This window comes from Phytophthora infestans, genomic scaffold, assembly GCF_000142945.1.
Source record: "Phytophthora infestans T30-4 supercont1.1 genomic scaffold, whole genome shotgun sequence".
Taxonomy (NCBI): Eukaryota; Oomycota; class Peronosporomycetes; order Peronosporales; family Peronosporaceae; genus Phytophthora; species Phytophthora infestans.
This window is the reverse complement of record NW_003303758.1, coordinates 405986-423419: the sequence shown is the minus strand read 5'-3', so window position 1 is coordinate 423419 and position 17434 is coordinate 405986. Positions and strand designations below refer to the sequence as shown.

Here is a 17434-nt window from a genome sequence, read left to right as displayed (position 1 = left end):
CGGCGCTAGCAAGACTAATTTAGTAGGCGGAGGGCCCCCAGACTTCCGGTGTGGAGCCTTCAGGAAAGGCATTGAAATTTTGTTTGCGGATTTGGTGGACGTAGTGGCTGGGTCTTATGGTGTAAATGGTTAGCCCCTCTGGACTTCTGAATCCCGCGGATCCGGGTTCAAAATCCCGGGTAGGACCTTCGTTTTGCACCGCTTCTACCGGCCCCTACAACGGCTCTAGTTGTGGCGGCGCTGCGCACCTGCCCACACGCTACCAGCCGCGTCACGTTGGTGTGGCCGTGGTGTGTTATATCGTGTCCCGGCGATCCGCTGCCGATTTAAGTGGTAGCTGCTGCTCTGGCAGAGCTCACCAAGCCTAACTGCCGACTTCGCTGACTGCACTACCAATTCTCCAAGACAGCCAGAGGGCTCATCGCAGCCTTCCGCGAGAACAATAGATCCCGTGGGTATCCAAAACACGAAGAAATGCGACGTCAAAGCGAGTAGCAACCGGATGGCTCGAGGCGGGGATTGAAGCAAGCCTGGTGGCGAAAGAAGCATGCGAGCATGGCCGTAAGTGTAGGAGCACGACGATATGTGAAAGGGGTATGTGCAGCACATGTGGCATGTCCATGAATACGTGAATTGCGTGCGATTCGAGCGGGTTGCGGATTGGGCGTGTTGTGTCTGAGCTAGGTGCTCTTATGGTGTAATGGTTAGCCATCTGGACTTTGAATCCAGCGATCCGGGTTCAAATCCCGGTAGGAGCTTGATTTTGTGCGGCGTTGCAAGCATAGTATGTAGCGATGGCGCCAGCTGTCGTGTGGGGCTTTAGGAAAGCGTTTGAAAATTTGTTTGCGGATTGGTGAGTTAGTGCTGGTCTTATGGTGAAATGGTTACCACTCTGGACTCTGAATCCAGCGATCCGGGTTCAAATCCCGGTAGGACCTCGTTTTGCACCGCTTCTACCGGCCCTACAACGCCCCAGCTGTTGCTGCGTTGCGCACCTGCCACACGCTACAGCCGCGTCACGTTGTGTTGCCGTGGTGTGTTATATCGTGTCCCGGCGATCCGCTGCCGATTTAAGTGGTAGCTGCTGCTCTGGCAGAGCTCACCAAGCCTAACTGCCGACTTCGCTGACTGCACTACCAATTCTCCAAGACAGCCAGAGGGTTCATCGCAGCCTTCCGCGAGAACAATAGATCCCGTGGGTATCCATAACACGAAGAAATGCGACGTCAAAGCGAGTAGCAACCGGATGGCTCGAGGCGGGGATTGAAGCAAGCCTGGTGGCGAAAGAAGCATGCGAGCATGGCCGTAAGTGTAGGAGCACGATGATATGTGAAAGGGGTATGTGCAGCACATGTGGCATGTCCGTGAATACGTGAATTGCGTGCGATTCGAGCGGGTTGCGGATTGGGCGTGTTGTGTCTGAGCTAGGTGCTCTTATGGTGTAATGGTTAGCACTCTGGACTTTGAATCCAGCGATCCGGGTTCAAATCCCGGTAGGAGCTTGATTTTGTGCGGCGTTGCAGGCATAGAATGTAGCGATGGCGCCAGCTGTCGTGTGGGGCTTTAGGAAAGCGTTTGAAATTTTGTTTGCGGATTGGTGAGTTACTGCTGGTCTTATGGTGTAATGGTTAGCACTCTGGACTCTGAATCCAGCGATCCGGGTTCAAATCCCGGTAGGACCTCGTTTTGCACCGCTTCTACCGGCCCTACAACGCCCCAGTTGTTGCTGCGTTGCGCACCTGCCACACGCTACAGCCGCGTCACGTTGTGTTGCTGTGGTGTGTTATATCGTGTCCCGGCGATCCGCTGCCGATTTAAGTGGTAGCTGCTGCTCTGGCAGAGCTCACCAAGCCTAACTGCCGACTTCGCTGACTGCACTACCAATTCTCCAAGACAGCCAGAGGGCTCATCGCAGCCTTCCGCGAGAACAATTGATCCCGTGGGTATCCAAAACACGAAGAAATGCGACGTCAAAGCGAGTAGCAACCGGATGGCTCGAGGCGGGGATTGAAGCAAGCCTGGATGAAGAAAAAAGCATGCGAGCATGGCCGTAAGTGTAGGAGCTAGATGATATGTGAAAGGGGTATGTGCAGCACAAGGAGGCATGTCCGTGAATACGTGAATTGCGTGCGATTCGAGCAGGTTCCGGAATCGGGGCGTGGGTGGGGTCTGGGGCTAGGTGCTCTTATGGTGTAATGGTTACACTCTGGACTCTGAATCCAGCGATCCGGGTTCAAATCCCGGTAGGACCTCGTTTTGCACCGCTCCTACCGCCCCCACAACGCCCCAGTTGTTGCTGCGCTGCGCACCTGCCACACGCTATAGCCGCGTCACGCTGAGTTGCCGTGGTGTGTTGTATCGTGTCCCGGCGATCCGCTGCCGATTTAAGTGGTAGCTGCTGCTCTGGCAGAGCTCACCAAGCCTAACTGCCGACTTCGCTGACTGCACTACCATTCTCCAAGACAGCCAGAGAGTCTCGTCGCAGCTTTCCGCGGAAAACATTAGACCGCGTGAGATATCCAAAACAGGAAGAAAATGCGAGGTTCAAAGGGGAGTAGCAACCGGATGGTTCGAGGCGGGGATTGGAGCAAGTCGGGTGGCGAAAGAAGCATGCGAGCATGGACGTAAGTGTAGGAGCACGATGATATGTGAAAGGGGTATGTGCAGCACATGGGGCATGTCCGTGAATACGTGAATTGCGTGCGATTCGAGCGGGTTCCGGATTGGGCGTGGTGTGTCTGGGCTAGGTGCTCTTATGGTGTAATGGTTAGCACTCTGGACTTTGAATTCAGCGATCCGGGTTCAAATCCCGGTAGGACCTCGTTTTGCACCGCTTCTACCGGCCCTACAACGCCCCAGTTGTTGCTGCGTTGCGCACCTGCCACACGCTACAGCCGCGTCACGTTGTGTTGCCGTGGTGTGTTATATCGTGTCCCGGCGATCCGCTGCCGATTTAAGTGGTAGCTGCTGCTCTGGCAGAGCTCACCAAGCCTAACTGCCGACTTCGCTGACTGCACTACCAATTATCCAAGACAGCCAGAGGGCTCATCGCAGCCTTCCGCGAGAACAATAGATCCCGTGGGTATCCAAAACACGAAGAAATGCGACGTCAAAGCGAGTAGCAACCGGATGGCTCGAGGCGGGGATTGAAGCAAGCCTGGTGGCGAAAGAAGCATGCGAGCATGGCCGTAAGTGTAGGAGCACGACGATATGTGAAAGTGGTATGTGCAGCACATGTGGCATGTCCATGAATACGTGAATTGCGTGCGATTCGAGCGGGTTGCGGATTGGGCGTGTTGTGTCTAAGCTAGGTGCTCTTATGGTGTAATGGTTAGCACTCTGGACTTTGAATCCAGCGATCCGGGTTCAAATCCCGGCAGGAGCTTGATTTTGTGCGGCGTTGCAAGCATAGTATGTAGCGATGGCGCCAGCTGTCGTGTGGGGCTTTAGGAAAGCGTTTGAAATTTTGTTTGCGGATTGGTGAGTTAGTGCTGGTCTTATGGTGTAATGGTTAGCACTCTGGACTCTGAATCCAGCGATCCGGGTTCAAATCCCGGTAGGACCTCGTTTTGCACCGCTTCTACCGGCCCTACAACGCCCCAGTTTGTTGCTGCGTTGCGCACCTGCCACACGCTACACCCGCGTCACGATGTGTTGCCGTGGTGTGTTATATCGTGTCCCGGGCGAGCGGTTGCCGATTTAGTGGTAGTTGCTGCTCTGGCAGAGCTCATCAAGCCTGAACTGCGACTTCGCTGACTGCACTACCAATTCTCCAAGACAGCCAGAGGGTTCATCGCAGCCTTCCGCGAGAACAATTGATCCCGTGGGTATCCAAAACACGAAGAAATGCGACGTCAAAGCGAGTAGCAACCGGATGGTCTCGAGGCGGGGGATTGAAGCAAGCCTGGTGGCGAAAGAAGCATGCGAGCATGGCCCGTAAGTGTAGGGAGCACGACGATATGTGAAAGGGGTATGCGCAGCACATGGTGGCATGTCCCGTGAATACGTTGAATTAGGGTGCGATTCGAGCGGGTTGCGGATTAGGGCGTTGTTGTGTCTGAGCTAGGTGCTCTTATGGTGTAATGGTTAGCACTCTGGACTTTGAATCCAGCGATCCGGGTTCAAATCCCGGTAGGAGCTTGATTTTGTGCGGCGTTGCAGGCATAGAATGTAGCGATGGCGCCAGCTGTCGTGTGGGGCTTTAGGAAAGCGTTTGAAATTTTGTTTGCGGATTGGTGAGTTAGTGCTGGTCTTATGGTGTAATGGTTAGCACTCTGGACTCTGAATCCAGCGATCCGGGTTCAAATCCCGGTAGGACCTCGTTTTGCACCGCTTCTACCGGCCCTACAACGCCCCAGTTGTTGCCGCGTTGCGCACCTGCCACACGCTACAGCCGCGTCACGTTGTGTTGCCGTGGTGTGTTATATCGTGTCCCGGCGATCCGCTGCCGATTTAAGTGGTAGCTGCTGCTCTGGCAGAGCTCACCAAGCCTAACTGCCGACTTCGCTGACTGCACTACCAATTCTCCAAGACAGCCAGAGGGTTCATCGCAGCCTTCCGCGAGAGCAATTGATCCCGTGGGTATCCAAAACACGAAGAAATGCGACGTCAAAGCGAGTAGCAACCGGATGGCTCGAGGCGGGGATTGAAGCAAGCCTGGTGGCGAAAGAAGCATGCGAGCATGGCCGTAAGTGTAGGAGCACGACGATATGTGAAAGGGGTACGTGCAGCACATGTGGCATGTCCGTGAATACGTGAATTGGGTGCCATTCGAGCGGGTTGCGGATTGGGCGTGGTGTGTCTGGACTAGGTGCTCTTATGGTGTAATGATTAGCACTCTGGACTTTGAATCCAGCGATCCGGGTTCAAATCCCGGTAGGAGCTTGATTTTGTGCGGCGTTGCAGGCATAGAATGTAGCGATGGCGCCAGCTGTCGTGTGGGGCTTTAGGAAAGCGTTTGAAATTTTGTTTGCGGATTGGTGAGTTACTGCTGGTCTTATGGTGTAATGGTTAGCACTCTGGACTCTGAATCCAGCGATCCGGGTTCAAATCCCGGTAGGACCTCGTTTTGCACCGCTTCTACCGGCCCTACAACGCCCCAGTTGTTGCTGCGTTGCGCACCTGCCACACTCTACAGCCGCGTCACGTTGTGTTGCTGTGGTGTGTTATATCGTGTCCCGGCGATCCGCTGCCGATTTAAGTGGTAGCTGCTGCTCTGGCAGAGCTCATCAAGCCTAACTGCCGACTTCGCTGACTGCACTACCAATTCTCCAAGACAGCCAGAGGGTTCATCGCAGCCTTCCGCGAGAGCAATTGATCCCGTGGGTATCCAAAACACGAAGAAATGCGACGTCAAAGCGAGTAGCAACCGGATGGCTCGAGGCGGGGATTGAAGCAAGCCTGGTGGCGAAAGAAGCATGCGAGCATGGCCGTAAGTGTAGGAGCACGACGATATGTGAAAGGGGTACGTGCAGCACATGTGGCATGTCCGTGAATACGTGAATTGGGTGCGATTCGAGCGGGTTGCGGATTGGGCGTGTTGTGTCAGAGCTAGGTGCTCTTATGGTGTAATGGTTAGCACTCTGGACTTTGAATCCAGCGATCCGGGTTCAAATCCCGGTAGGAGCTTGATTTTGTGCGGCGTTGCAGGCATAGAATGTAGCGATGGCGCCAGCTGTCGTGTGGGGCTTTAGGAAAGCGTTTGAAATTTTGTTTGCGGATTGGTGAGTTAGTGCTGGTCTTATGGTGAATGGTTAGCACTCTGGACTCTGAATCCAGCGATCCGGGTTCAAATCCCGGTAGGAGCTTGGTTTTGTGCGGCGTTGCAGGCATAGAATGTAGCGATGGCGCCAGCTGTCGTGTGGGGCTTTAGGAAAGCGTTTGAAATCTTGTTTGCGGACTGGTGAGTTAGTGCTGGTCTTATGGTGTAATGGTTAGCACTCTGGACTCTGAATCCAGCGATCCGGGTTCAAATCCCGGTAGGGCCTCGTTTTGCACCGCTTCTACCGGCCCTACAACGCCCCAGTTGTTGCTGCGTTGCGCACCTGCCACACGCTACAGCCGCGTCACGTTGTGTTGCCGTGGTGTGTTATATCGTGTCCCGGCGATCCGCTGCCGATTTAAGTGGTAGCTGCTGCTCTGGCAGAGCTCACCAAGCCTAACTGCCGACTTCGCTGACTGCACTACCAATTCTCCAAGACAGCCAGAGGGCTCATCGCAGCCTTCCGCGAGAACAATAGATCCCGTGGGTATCCAAAACACGAAGAAATGCGACGTCAAAGCGAGTAGCAACCGGATGGTTCGAGGCGGGGATTGAAGCAAGCCGGGTGGCGAAAGAAGCATGCGAGCATGGCCGTAAGTGTAGGAGCACGATGATATGTGAAAGGGGTATGTGCAGCACATGTGGCATGTCCGTGAATACGTGAACTGCGTGCGGCTCGAGGGGGTTGCGGATTGGGCGTGGTGTGTCTGGGATAGGTGCTCTTATGGTGTAATGGTTAGCACTCTGGACTCTGAATCCAGCGATCCGTGTTCAAATCCCGGTAGGACCTCGTTTTGCACCGCTTCTACCGGCCCTACAACGCCCCAGTTGTTGCTGCGTTGCGCACCTGCCACACGCTACAGCCGCGTCACGTTGTGTTGCCGTGGTGTGTGATATCGTGTCCCGGCGATCCGCTGCCGATTTAAGTGGTAGCTGCTGCTCTGGCAGAGCTCACCAAGCCTAACTGCCGACTTCGCTGACTGCACTACCAATTCTCCAAGACAGCCAGAGGGTTCATCGCAGCCTTCCGCGAGAACAATTGATCCCGTGGGTATCCAAAACACGAAGAAATGCGACGTCAAAGCGAGTAGCAAACCGGATGGCTCGAGGCGGGGATTGAAGCAAGCCTGGTGGCGAAAGAAGCATGCGAGCATGGCCGTAAGTGTAGGACCACGATGATATGTGAAAGGGGTATGTGCAGCACATGTGGCATGTCCGTGAATACGTGAATTGCGTGCGATTCGAGCGGGCTCCGGATTGGGCGTGGTGTGTCCGGGCTAGGTGCTCTTATGGTGTAATGGGTTAGCACTCTGGACTCTGAATCCAGCGATCCGGGTTCAAATCCCGGTAGGACCTCGTTTTGCACCGCTTCTACCGGCCCTACAACGCCCCAGTTGTTGCTGCGTTGCGCACCTGCCACACGCTACAGCCGCGTCACGTTGTGGTTGCTGTGGTGTGTTATATCGTGTCCCGGCGATCCGCTGCCGATTTAAGTGGTAGCTGCTGCTCTGGCAGAGCTCACCAAGCCTAACTGCCGACTTCGCTGACTGCACTACCAATTCTCCAAGACAGCCAGAGGGTTCATCGCAGCCTTCCGCGAGAACAATTGATCCCGTGGGTATCCAAAACACGAAGAAATGCGACGTCAAAGCGAGTAGCAACCGGATGGCTCGAGGCGGGGATTGAAGCAAGCCTGGTGGCGAAAGAAGCATGCGAGCATGGCCGTAAGTGTAGGAGCACGACGATATGTGAAAGGGGTACGTGCAGCACATGTGGCATGTCCGTGAATACGTGAATTGGGTGCGATTCGAGCGGGTTGCGGATTGGGCGTGTTGTGTCTGGGCTAGGTGCTCTTATGGTGTAATGGTTAGCACTCTGGACTCTGAATCCAGCGATCCGGGTTCAAATCCCGGTAGGAGCTTGATTTTGTGCGGCGTTGCAGGCATAGAATGTAGCGATGGCGCCAGCTGTCGTGTGGGGCTTTAGGAAAGCGTTTGAAATTTTGTTTGCGGATTGGTGAGTTAGTGCTGGTCTTATGGTGTAATGGTTAGCACTCTGGACTCTGAATCCAGCGATCCGGGTTCAAATCCCGGTAGGACCTCGTTTTGCACCGCTTCTACCGGCCCTACAACGCCCCAGTTGTTGCTGCGTTGCGCACCTGCCACACGCTACAGCCGCGTCACGTTGTGTTGCCGTGGTGTGTTGTATCATGTCCCGGCGATCCGCTGCCGATTTAAGTGGTAGCTGCTGCTCTGGCAGAGCTCACCAAGTCTAACTGCCGACTTCGCTGACTGCACTACCAATTCTCCAAGACAGCCAGAGGGTTCATCGCAGCCTTCCGCGAGAACAATTGATCCCGTGGGTATCCAAAACACGAAGAAATGCGACGTCAAAGCGAGTAGCAACCGGATGGCTCGAGGCGGGGATTGAAGCAAGCCTGGTGGCGAAAGAAGCATGCGAGCATGGCCGTAAGTGTAGGAGCACGACGATATGTGAAAGGGGTATGTGCAGCACATGTGGCATGTCCGTGAATACGTGAATCGCGTGCGATTCGAGCGGGTTGCGAATTAGGCGTGTTGTGTCTGAGCTAGGTGCTCTTATGGTGTAATGGTTAGCACTCTGGACTTTGAATCCAGCGATCCGGGTTCAAATCCCGGTAGGAGCTTGATTTTGTGCGGCGTTGCAAGCATAGTATGTAGCGATGGCGCCAGCTGTCGTGTGGGGCTTTAGGAAAGCGTTTGAAATTTTGTTTGCGGATTGGTGAGTTAGTGCTGGTCTTATGGTGTAATGGTTAGCACTCTGGACTCTGAATCCAGCGATCCGGGCTCAAATCCCGGTAGGACCTCGTTTTGCACCGCTTCTACCGGCCCTACAACGCCCCAGTTGTTGCTGCGTTGCGCACCTGCCACACGCTACAGCCGCGTCACGTTGTGTTGCCGTGGTGTGTTGTATCGTGTCCCGGCGATCCGCTGCCGATTTAAGTGGTAGCTGCTGCTCTGGCAGAGCTCACCATGCTTAACTGCCGACTTCGCTGACTGCACTACCAATTCTCCAAGACAGCCAGAGGGTTCATCGCAGCCTTCCGCGAGAACAATTGATCCCGTGGGTATCCATAACACGAAGAAATGCGACGTCAAAGCGAGTAGCAACCGGATGGCTCGAGGCGGGGATTGAAGCAAGCCTGGTGGCGAAAGAAGCACGCGAGCATGGCCGTAAGTGTAGGAGCACGACGATATGTGAAAGGGGTATGTGCAGCACATGTGGCATGTCCGTGAATACGTGAATTGCGTGCGATTCGAGCGGGTTGCGGATTGGGCGTGTTGTGTCTGAGCTAGGTGCTCTTATGGTGTAATGGGTTAGCACTCTGGACTTTGAATCCAGCGATCCGGGTTCAAATCCCGGTAGGAGCTTGGTTTTGTGCGGCGTTGCAGACATAGAATGTAGCGATGGCGCCAGCTGTCGTGTGGGGCTTTAGGAAAGCGTTTGAAATTTTGTTTGCGGATTGGTGAGTTAGTGCTGGTCTTATGGTGTAATGGTTAGCACTCTGGACTCTGAATCCAGCGATCCGGGCTCAAATCCCGGTAGGACCTCGTTTTGCACCGCTCCTACCGGCCCCACAACGCCCCAGTTGTTGCTGCGTTGCGCACCTGCCACACGCTACAGCCGCGTCACGTTGTGTTGCCATGGTGTGTTATATCGTGTCCCGGCGATCCGCTGCCGATTTAAGTGGTAGCTGCTGCTCTGGCAGAGCTCACCAAGCCTAACTGCCGACTTCGCTGACTGCACTACCAATTATCCAAGACAGCCAGAGGGCTCATCGCAGCCTTCCGCGAGAGCAATAGATCCCGTGGGTATCCAAAACACGAAGAAATGCGACGTCAAAGCGAGTAGCAACCGGATGGCTCGAGGCGGGGATTGAAGCAAGCCTGGTGGCGAAAGAAGCATGCGAGCATGGCCGTAAGTGTAGGAGCACGACGATATGTGAAAGGGGTATGTGCAGCACATGTGGCATGTCCATGAATACGTGAATTGCGTGCGATTCGAGCGGGTTGCGGATTGGGCGTGTTGTGTCTGAGCTAGGTGCTCTAATGGTGTAATGGTTAGCACTCTGGACTTTGAAATCCAGCGATCCGGGTTCAAATCCCGGTAGGAGCTTGATTTTGTGCGGGCGTTGCAAGACATAGTATGTAGCGATGGCGCCCAGCTGTGCGTGTGGGGCCTTTAGGAAAGCGTTTGAAATTTTGTTTGCGGATTGGTGAGTTAGTGCTGGTCTTATGGTGTAATGGTTAGCACTCTGGACTCTGAATCCAGCGATCCGGGTTCAAATCCCGATAGGACCTCGTTTTGCACCGCTCCTACCGGCCCCACAACGCCCCAGTTGTTGCTGCGTTGCGCACCTGCCACACGCTACAGCCGCATCACGTTGTGTTGCCGTGGTGTGTTATATCGTGTCCCGGCGATCCGCTGCCGATTTAAGTGGTAGCTGCTGCTCTGGCAGAGCTCACCAAGCCTAACTGCCGACTTCGCTGACTGCACTACCAATTCTCCAAGACAGCCAGAGGGCTCATCGCAGCCTTCCGCGAGAACAATAGATCCCGTGGGTATCCATAACACGAAGAAATGCGACGTCAAAGCGAGTAGCAACCGGATGGTTCGAGGCGGGGATTGAAGCAAGCCGGGTGGCGAAAGAAGCATGCGAGCATGGCCGTAAGTGTAGGAGCACGATGATATGTGAAAGGGGTATGTGCAGCACATGGGGCATGTCCGTGAATACGTGAATTGCGTGCGATTCGAGCGGGTTCCGGATTGGGCGTGGTGTGTCTGGGCTAGGTGCTCTTATGGTGTAATGGTTAGCACTCTGGACTTTGAATCCAGCGATCCGGGTTCAAATCCCGGTAGGAGCTTGATTTTGTGCGGCGTTGCAAGCATAGTATGTAGCGATGGCGCCAGCTGTCGTGTGGGGCTTTAGGAAAGCGTTTGAAATTTTGTTTGCGGATTGGTGAGTTAGTGCTGGTCTTATGGTGTAATGGTTAGCACTCTGGACTCTGAATCCAGCGATCCGGGTTCAAATCCCGGTAGGACCTCGTTTTGCACCGCTCCTACCGGCCCCACAACGCCCCAGTTGTTGCTGCGCTGCGCACCTGCCACACGCTACAGCCGCGTCACGTTGTGTTGCCGTGGTGTGTTATATCGTGTCCCGGCGATCCGCTGCCGATTTAAGTGGTAGCTGCTGCTCTGGCAGAGCTCACCAAGCCTAACTGCCGACTTCGCTGACTGCACTACCAATTCTCCAAGACAGCCAGAGGGCTCATCGCAGCCTTCCGCGAGAACAATAGATCCCGTGGGTATCCAAAACACGAAGAAATGCGACGTCAAAGCGAGTAGCAACCGGATGGCTCGAGGCGGGGATTGAAGCAAGCCTGGTGGCGAAAGAAGCATGCGAGCATGGCCGTAAGTGTAGGAGCACGACGATATGTGAAAGTGGTATGTGCAGCACATGTGGCATGTCCATGAATACGTGAATTGCGTGCGATTCGAGCGGGTTGCGGATTGGGCGTGTTGTGTCTGAGCTAGGTGCTCTTATGGTGTAATGGTTAGCACCCTGGACTTTGAATCCAGCGATCCGGGTTCAAACCCCGGTAGGAGCTTGATTTTGTGCGGCGTTGCAAGCATAGTATGTAGCGATGGCGCCAGCTGTCGTGTGGGGCTTTAGGAAAGCGTTTGAAATTTTGTTTGCGGATTGGTGAGTTAGTGCTGGTCTTATGGTGTAATGGTTAGCACTCTGGACTCTGAATCCAGCGATCCGGGCTCAATTCCCGGTAGGACCTCGTTTTGCACCGCTTCTACCGGCTCTACAACGCACCAGTTGTTGCTGCGTTGCGCACCTGCCACACGCTACAGCCGCGTCACGTTGTGTTGCCGTGGTGTGTTATATCGTGTCCCGGCGATCCGCTGCCGATTTAAGTGGTAGCTGCTGCTCTGGCAGAGCTCACCAAGCCTAACTGCCGACTTCGCTGACTGCACTACCAATTCTCCAAGACAGCCAGAGGGTTCATCGCAGCCTTCCGCGAGAACAATTGATCCCGTGGGTATCCATAACACGAAGAAATGCGACGTCAAAGCGAGTAGCAACCGGATGGCTCGAGGCGGGGATTGAAGCAAGCCTGGTGGCGAAAGAAGCATGCGAGCATGGCCGTAAGTGTAGGAGCACGACGATATGTGAAAGGGGTATGTGCAGCACATGTGGCATGTCCGTAAATACGTGAATTGCGTGCGATTCGAGCGGGTTGCGGATTGGGCGTGTTGTGTCTGAGCTAGGTGCTCTTATGGTGTAATGGTTAGCACTCTGGACTTTGAATCCAGCGATCCGGGTTCAAATCCCGGCAGGAGCTTGATTTTGTGCGGCGTTGCAAGCATAGTATGTAGCGATGGCGCCAGCTGTCGTGTGGGGCTTTAGGAAAGCGTTTATAATTTTGTTTGCGGATTGGCGAGATAGTGCTGGTCTTATGGTGTAATGGTTAGCACTCTGGACTCTGAATCCAGCGATCCGGGTTCAAATCCCGGTAGGACCTCGTTTTGCACCGCTTCTACCGGCCCTACAACGCCCCAGTTGTTGCTGCGTTGCGCACCTGCCACACGCTACAGCCGCGTCACGTTGTGTTGCCGTGGTGTGTTATATCGTGTCCCGGCGATCCGCTGCCGATTTAAGTGGTAGCTGCTGCTCTGGCAGAGTTCACCAAGCCTAACTGCCGACTTCGCTGACTGCACTACCAATTCTCCACGACAGCCAGAGGGCTCATCTCAGCCTTCCGCGAGAACAATAGATCCCGTGGGTATCCATAACACGAAGAAATGCGACGTCAAAGCGAGTAGCAACCGGATGGCTCGAGGCGGGGATTGAAGCAAGCCTGGTGGCGAAAGAAGCATGCGAGCATGGCCGTAAGTGTAGGAGCACGACGATATGTGAAAGGGGTATGTGCAGCACATGTGGCATGTCCGTGAATATGTGAATTGCGTGCGATGCGAGCGGGTTGCGGATTGGGCGTGTTGTGTCTGAGCTAGGTGCTCTTATGGTGTAATGGTTAGCACTCTGGACTTTGAATCCAGCGATCCGGGTTCAAATCCCGGTAGGAGCTTGATTTTGTGCGGCGTTGCAAGCATAGTATGTAGCGATGGCGCCAGCTGTCGTGTGGGGCTTTAGGAAAGCGTTTGAAATTTTGTTTGCGGATTGGCGAGATAGTGCTGGTCTTATGGTGTAATGGTTAGCACTCTGGACTCTGAATCCAGCGATCCGGGTTCAAATCCCGGTAGGACCTCGTTTTGCACCGCTTCTACCGGCCCTACAACGCCCCAGTTGTTGCTGCGTTGCGCACCTGCCACACGCTACAGCCGCGTCACGTTGTGTTGCCGTGGTGCGTTATATCGTGTCCCGGCGATCCGCTGCCGATTTAAGTGGTAGCTGCTGCTCTGGCAGAGCTCACCAAGCCTAACTGCCGACTTCGCTGACTGCACTACCAATTCTCCAAGACAGCCAGAGGGTTCATCGCAGCCTTCCGCGAGAACAATTGATCCCGTGGGTATCCAAAACACGAAGAAATGCGACGTCAAAGCGAGTAGCAACCGGATGGCTCGAGGCGGGGATTGAAGCAAGCCTGGTGGCGAAAGAAGCATGCGAGCATGGCCGTAAGTGTAGGAGCACGACGATATGTGGAAGGGGTATGTGCAGCACATGTGGCATGTCCGTGAATACGTGCATCGCGTGCGAATCGAGCGGGTTGCGAATTAGGCGTGTTGTGTCTGAGCTAGGTGCTCTTTTGGTGTAATGGTTAGCACTCTGGACTTTGAATCCAGCGATTCCGGGTTCAAATCCCGGCAGGAGCTTGATTTTGTGCGGCGTTGCAAGCATAGTATGTAGCGATGGCGCCAGCTGTCGTGTGGGGCTTTAGGAAAGCGTTTGAAATTTTGTTTGCGGATTGGTGAGTTAGTGCTGGTCTTATGGTGTAATGGTTAGCACTCTGGACTCTGAATCCAGCGATCCGGGTTCAAATCCCGGTAGGACCTCGTTTTGCACCGCTTCTACCGGCCCTACAACGCCCCAGTTGTTGCTGCGTTGCGCACCTGCCACACGCTACAGCCGCGTCACGTTGTGTTGCCGTGGTGTGTTGTATCGTGTCCCGGCGATCCGCTGCCGATTTAAGTGGTAGCTGCTGCTCTGGCAGAGCTCACCAAGTCTAACTGCCGACTTCGCTGACTGCACTACCAATTCTCCAAGACAGCCAGAGGGTTCATCGCAGCCTTCCGCGAGAACAATAGATCCCGTGGGTATCCAAAACACGAAGAAATGCGACGTCAAAGCGAGTAGCAACCGGATGGCTCGAGGCGGGGATTGAAGCAAGCCTGGTGGCGAAAGAAGCATGCGAGCATGGCCGTAAGTGTAGGAGCACGACGATATGTGAAAGTGTGATGTGCAGCACATGTGGCATGTCGGCGAATACGTGAATCGCGTGCGATTCGAGCGGGTTGCGAATTAGGGCGTGTTGATGTCTGAGCTAGGTGCTCTTTATGGTGTAATGGTTAGCACTCTGGACTGTGAATCCAGCGATCCGGGTTCAAATCCCGGTAGGAGCTTGATTTTGTGCGGCGTTGCAGGCATATTATGTAGCGATGGCGCCAGCTGTCGTGTGGGGCTTTAGGAAAGCGTTTGAAATTTTGTTTGCGGATTGGTGAGTTAGTGCTGGTCTTATGGTGTAATGGTTAGCACTCTGGACTCTGAATCCAGCGATCCGGGTTCAAATCCCGGTAGGACCTCGTTTTGCACCGCTTCTACCGGCCCTACAACGCCCCAGTTGTTGCTGCGTCGCGCACCTGCCACACGCTACAGCCGCGTCACGTTGTGTTGCCGTGGTGTGTTGTATCGTGTCCCGGCGATCCGCTGCCGATTTAAGTGGTAGCTGCTGCTCTGGCAGAGCTCACCAAGCCTAACTGCCGACTTCGCTGACTGCACTACCAATTCTCCAAGACAGCCAGAGGGCTCATCGCAGCCTTCCGCGAGAACAATGGATCCCGTGGGTATCCAAAACACGAAGAAATGCGACGTCAAAGCGAGTAGCAACCGGATGGCTCGAGGCGGGGATTGAAGCAAGCCTGGTGGCGAAAGAAGCATGCGAGCATGGCCGTAAGTGTAGGAGCACGACGATATGTGGAAGGGGTATGTGCAGCACATGTGGCATGTCCGTGAATACGTGAATCGCGTGCGATTCGAGCGGGTTGCGAATTAGGCGTGTTGTGTCTGAGCTAGGTGCTCTTATGGTGCAATGGTTAGCACTCTGGACTTTGAATCCAGCGATCCGGGTTCAAATCCCGGTAGGAGCTTGATTTTGTGCGGCGTTGCAGGCATAGAATGTAGCGATGGCGCCAGCTGTCGTGTGGGGCTTTAGGAAAGCGTTTGAAATTTTGTTTGCGGATTGGTGAGTTAGTGCTGGTCTTATGGTGTAATGGTTAGCACTCTGGACTCTGAATCCAGCGATCCGGGTTCAAATCCCAGGACCGGTTCGTTTTGCACCGCTTCTACCGGCCCTACAACGCCCCAGTTGTTGCTGCGTTGCGCACCTGCCACACGCTACAGCCGCGTCACGTTGTGTTGCCGTGGTGTGTTATATCGTGTCCCGGCGATCCGCTGCCGATTTAAGTGGTAGCTGCTGCTCTGGCAGAGCTCACCAAGCCTAACTGCCGACTTCGCTGACTGCACTACCAATTCTCCAAGACAGCCAGAGGGTTCATCGCAGCCTTCAGCGAGAACGATTGATCCCGTGGGTATCCAAAACACGAAGAAATGCGACGTCAAAGCGAGTAGCAACCGGATGGCTCGAGGCGGGGATTGAAGCAAGCCTGGTGGCGAAAGAAGCATGCGAGCTGGCGTAGTGTAGGGCAGACATAGTGAAGGGGATGTGCGCACTGTGGCAGTCCTGAATGCTGATTTGGCTGGGTTTGGAAGCGGTTGGGAGATGGGGAACTTGTGGTTTTTGGGAATGGAGGGGTCTTATGGGGTTATAAAGGTTTGAACCTCTCTGGGATCTGAAAAATTCACAGCATTCGCGGTTTACAATTCCCCGTGAGAGATTTGTTTTTTTTTGGGTTTTTTTCCGGCGTTGCAAGCATAGTATGTAGCGATGGCGCCAGCTGTCGTGTGGGGCTTTAGGAAAGCGTTTGAAATTTTGTTTGCGGATTGGTGAGTTAGTGCTGGTCTTCTGGTGTAATGGTTAGCACTCTGGACTCTGAATCCAGCGATCCGGGCTCAATTCCCGGTAGGACCTCGTTTTGCACCGCTTCTACCGGCCCTACAACGCCCCAGTTGTTGCTGCGTTGCGCACCTGCCACACGCTACAGCCGCGTCACGTTGTGTTGCCGTGGTGTGTTATATCGTGTCCCGGCGATCCGCTGCCGATTTAAGTGGTAGCTGCTGCTCTGGCAGAGCTCACCAAGCCTAACTGCCGACTTTGCTGACGGCAGTACCAATTCTCCAAGACAGCCAGAGGGTTCATCGCAGCCTTCCGCGAGAACAATTGATCCCGTGGGTATCCAAAACACGAAGAAATGCGACGTCAAAGCGAGTAGCAACCGGATGGCTCGAGGCGGGGATTGAAGCAAGCCTGGTGGCGAAAGAAGCATGCGAGCATGGCCGTAAGTGTAGGAGCACGATGATATGTGAAAGGGGTATGTGCAGCACATGTGGCATGTCCCGTGAATACGTGAATTGGGTGCGATTCGAGCTGGTTGCGTGATTGGGCGTGGTGTGTCTGGGGCTAGGTGCTCTTATGGTGTAAATGGTTAGCACTCTGTGACTCTGAATCCAGCGATTCCGGGTTTCAAATCCCGGTAGGAGCTTGATTTTGTGCGGCGTTGCAGGCATAGAATGTAGCGATGGCGCCAGCTGTCGTGTGGGGCTTTAGGAAAGCGTTTGAAATTTTGTTTGCGGATTGGCGAGTTAGTGCTGGTCTTATGGTGTAATGGTTAGCACTCTGGACTCTGAATCCAGCGATCCGGGTTCAAATCCCGGTGGGACCTCGTTTTGCGCCGCTCCTACCGGCCCCACAACGCCCCAGTTGTTGCTGCGTTGCGCACCTGCCACACGCTACAGCCGCGTCACGTTGTGTTGCCATGGTGTGTGGTATCGTGTCCCGGCGATCCGCTGCCGATTTAAGTGGTAGCTGCTGCTCTGGCAGAGCTCACCAAGCCTAACTGCCGATTTCGCTAACTGCACTACTAACTCTCCAGGACAGCCAAAGAGCTCATCGCAGCCTTCCGCGAGAACAATAGATCCCGTGGGTACCCAAAACACGAAGAAATGCGACGTCAAAGCGAGTAGCAACCGGATGGTTCGAGGCGGGGATTGAAGCAAGCCGGGTGGCGAAAGAAGCATGCGAGCATGGCCGTAAGTGTAGGAGCACGATGATATGTGAAAGGGGTATGTGCAGCACATGGGGCATGTCCGTAAATACTTGAATTGCGTGCGATTCGAGCGGGTTGCGGATTGGGCGTGTTGTGTCTGAGCTAGGTGCTCTTATGGTGTAATGGTTAGCACTCTGGACTTTGAATCCAGCGATCCGGGTTCAAATCCCGGTAGGAGCTTGATTTTGTGCGGCGTTGCAAGCATAGTATGTAGCGATGGCGCCA

At 54.4% G+C, this 17434-nt stretch overlaps 2 non-coding genes across 2 annotated transcripts; both read left to right on the top strand.

The window, feature by feature from the left end:
- The first annotated feature begins 15241 nt into the window (after positions 1-15241).
- On the top strand, positions 15242-15310 carry PITG_25171. The gene has a single exon. It is a non-coding gene; the product is annotated as a tRNA-Gln (tRNA).
- Positions 15311-16569: 1259 nt separating this feature from the next.
- On the top strand, positions 16570-16645 carry PITG_25169. The gene has a single exon. It is a non-coding gene; the product is annotated as a tRNA-Gln (tRNA).
- The last annotated feature ends 789 nt before the right edge of the window (positions 16646-17434 follow it).